Source organism: Apis dorsata, unplaced genomic scaffold (assembly GCF_000469605.1).
Source record: "Apis dorsata unplaced genomic scaffold, Apis dorsata 1.3 scaffold_129, whole genome shotgun sequence".
NCBI classification, from domain to species: Eukaryota; Metazoa; Arthropoda; class Insecta; order Hymenoptera; family Apidae; genus Apis; species Apis dorsata.
In genome coordinates, this window is record NW_006263422.1 from 117,852 (window position 1) to 121,766 (window position 3,915).

General features: G+C 31.7%; 2 protein-coding genes across 5 annotated transcripts in view; one reads left to right on the forward strand and one right to left on the reverse strand.

Annotated features, from left to right (window-relative positions):
* Positions 1-3,915, reverse strand: part of LOC102670567 (cuticle protein 19-like) — a 24,337-nt gene that overhangs the window by 5,035 nt on the left and 15,387 nt on the right. The window lies entirely within an intron of this gene.
* Positions 209-3,915, forward strand: part of LOC102670798 (neutral ceramidase) — a 43,424-nt gene continuing 39,717 nt past the window's right edge. For 2 of the 4 annotated variants that reach the window (XM_006612863.2, XM_006612861.2), the window contains exon 1: positions 209-425. The gene's annotated coding sequence lies outside the window, so the exon portion shown is untranslated. Of the gene's footprint in view, positions 426-2,678; positions 2,703-3,794; positions 3,820-3,915 lie in introns of those variants that run through there. The other 2 variants (XM_031509150.1, XM_006612862.2) reach the window with 2 other exon arrangements.

Genomic DNA, 3,915 nt, shown 5'->3' on the forward strand with positions numbered 1-3,915 from the left:
TCATCACACGTTTCAACACGGTGTCCAGATAAACGGAGGCGGTGTAACGAATACCCTGTCGAAAAAAAAGAAAAAAAAGGAAAAGAGAGAGATAGACTACGTGGCTCGATACATCGTGACGAGAGGGACAAGAGGAAAGAGTGTAGGAGTGAGAGAGAAAGAGAGAAAAAGAGAGAGAGGCGATGACGAGCCATGAGAATAGCCGTGGAGGATCGTTTCCGTTTCCCCTTCTCGCGGCTACCTCGAGCACGCTGGCTAGGCCCGAGCGTATTTGATGCGGTCGAGCGAAGTGTTCGAGACGAGGAGTCGTCCAGGCCAGCTGTTACCGTCGTGTCTCCGCTCTGTCTCGATCCATCGATCACTTAACGCGTCCGATCTCGAGCCTCGATCAACCTGGTCATGAGCTGGACCCTTTTTTGAGCGGAGTGAGTAATGATCGTTTGTTCAATTGTTTGAATCGAGAATGAGTGTAATGTGGGTGAGTGTGTGTGTAAAGATGAAATGGTTGGTTTCATAAATAATAGTTTTGAAAGTAATTTTTGTAAAAGGAAACGTAGCTGTTTGCAGTTTAAATTGATCTAAGTTAGATGTGTAGGTGAGATATTAGGTATATAAATTCTATTAGGTTTTAATGTTATTGTAAAAATATAATTTTTATGGAGAGATAATTGGTTTGGAAGGGATTGTTATCAAAGCAAAATTTTAAATTTGTGTTTTCAAAGATCTTAACGTTTGAGAAGTTTGAATGTTGTCAAAGTTTATTGGAAAAGTGTTTGTATATAATTTTGTATAATGATATTTAATGGTATTTAATAAAAGAGCATTACTTACTTGGATAATTATGAATTGTGTGAATCGAGAATGAATGTGGTTTGCGGATTTGAGATTCATTGGGATTGATTTGGAAAGTAAATCATTCTATTTACATGGATTACTTTTTACCTGTTCTGATAGTGAATGAGCTTATCATTTGATATTTAACATGACGTGCAATAGTATAGGCATAGTAAATACATGTGATACTTGATTGTTTAGTTTTTTTGGCATTGATTTTTATGGATTCAAGACAATTATAATGTCTTATATTGGAACTTTTTTATTACTAATTTATTATAGAAAAAATTTTTTATAGAATTTAGACTTTCATGTTCTCATAGAGAAAATTATCATTGACTTTTCTTCCTTTCTTTTGTTATTTACGACGTATTTTCGCAAAATTTTACCACGTATTTATTACAAACAAACAAATCATCCATCATTCACAGTAATCTCATATTTACTGTTATTCTACTCTGTGTTTTCCAAACAATTGACGTATGTACATATATACATGAGTCATCTACATTAAATGTACATTTATGTTATATAAATATGCAACATGGTATAGTTTATCTATCAATTTATTAAAAATAATGATGATAATGATGATGATAATTCTAATGATGATGTAAGTAATACATATTGAAATTAATTGAACCAACAGAAGTATTTTCTTTTCTCTTTAAATTCATACATGTATTTTTCTGATTAACAAGTATTATATATATTAACAAAACATTTCTGTTATACAATTGATTCATTGAATACGAATGTTTTTGTAATTGAGAGATTTATTTCCTCTTTTTTTCTTTTATCAAATTAATATAAATGCAAATCTAATATATGAATATTTATATTTATGTTCTTTTTAGAATAATGAATAAAACTAAATACTTATTTTTTCTTATTTCTAATTAGATCTAGTTAAATTTTATTAATTAAATAATAATTAAACAAAAATTATAATTTTCAAGTTTTACAAATTTCTTACATCACATATGAAATATATATATCTTGATTTTCTTCATTTGCTTTGATAATTTTAAAAATCTACAAAGAACATATGTCAACATATTAATGATTAAGATAACTAAGATAATTATGCAAATACTTTTGTTCACAATTAATTAATCCAATATTTTCCACTCTTTCTGAATTATCAGATGTAATCTAATTACTCACAAATTGAAGTGCACAAACAGCTTCACATATTATCAATTAAAAATCAAACTCAACTTTTTTCCTCTCTCGTTTTTTCCTCTCTTTATCAATTAATAAATATAAATATATAATTCTTATCAACGAATAACAAAATTCTTGGACATATATAACATATTATGTCATATAATATTGCAACAAATGGCATGAAACTCAAAAATTACAACGTGTTAGAAAATTTTCTTCAGGACAACATTCAATATTTTTACATAATATGTTATATTGATAAATGCATTTATAAAATTACAGTAAATAATTTCAAATAAGAATTTTTTTTTTCTCCACCAATAATTCTAACAAATTAACAATTTACCTTTAGAAAAATAGATATCACTTTCATCCTGACTATCATTAATGTTTGCACTTACGTGATGTCATCCATCGCGATAAAACGAGCACGACAACGTTATCGTAATCCTAAATACATACGTACATATACTTGCTTCTTTTACACGATCGAGACCGTGAAGCGTTTCAAATGGTCATTCAGTTGGCCATTGTTTGCATACCGGAATAACAAGACTGGCCCAGACTTCGTGCACGAATGACGATTTCGCTAATCGATTCTGCACACTATCGAGAATCGATCTTAGTAGGTGTGCGCGCGCAGGTGTGTGTGCGTATGTGTGAACACGGGTCGGTGAACGATTGGAAAAAACATCGAGGTATTTCATTTAATCGAAATATTTTCCGTGTGATTGAATCTTTCGTGAAAGGATTTGCATTCTTCACTTTCTTTTAATTTTTTTACATGATTTCATTATTCCATTGGTTTTTATTTTTTCCTCCTCTTTATTTCATCGTATCCTTCTCCATCTTTTTCTTTTATTTCATCACGATCCTTTAGATCGAACAGCTAGATTGTCAATGTTATTTCTTTTTTTTTTTCTTTAATTATTTTTGAAACTCGAATTTACAAGCGAGAGCGAACGAATCACGTAGTTACATCTACATCTCGGCTGCGTACTCTTTCTGGAAGGTCGAACCTATTTACTTCTAAAAGGAATGCGAAAGAGAACACGTGCAAGCACACGAAACAGTATTCGAATAGTACAGTATGAATAAGCATATTCTCTCTCTCTCTCTCTTTCTTTCTCTTTCTTCGATCATTGTTCCCAACAAATGCGTAGATACTTTCGAAATTATACCATGTAATTTCAGATAATGTAATTGTTTTAAGAATAGAAAGGCTCTTATTATGTATTACCGAGACTACCAATTTATTAACGTAATCAAGTACAGCCTTAAATCAAAGTTAAAAACGATCAAAATTATATATAATAAATTTTCTATCTATGTAACAAATGATATATTTGAAACGATAATTTTTCAAATATTAGTTGCGAGATATTTTGAAAATAAATATCGCAAACTTTTGACAGCCACTGTAGTCTATCTACAACTGTAGCCTATCTACATTACGTTGCTCAACAATCTCCTTTCAATAGTCTCTCTTTACGCATAGTAAACCGCACAAACGCTACCACTGTTTTATTATTCGTTCCTGGCCGATAATACCGAATTTCACCGTTTTTTTTTCCCCCGATGAAAGAAGTAGACGTAATACCAAGAAAAGATGTCGAGAAAAGATATCGTTGGAAAGTGAAAGCGCATTGCCACGCCACGCAATCGGTAAATACCGTCGAAATTGTGCAGCATCCGCCTTACCGACCACAGTGTCCGATCTTCTCCTCTCTCAGTGTCCGTTCACGCGTCACGAGGGAGGAATATCTCGTCGAGAATCAACCAGCTGACGATCGAAACGATTTCGATGGAAATAGGGTAAGAAGTTTCTTACGGTCGGTCTCGAAAATTTTGCTGCAATCATTTTTTTTTTTTTTTAAATATCTGCGATTCTGTGAAAATTTTTTTTTTTTT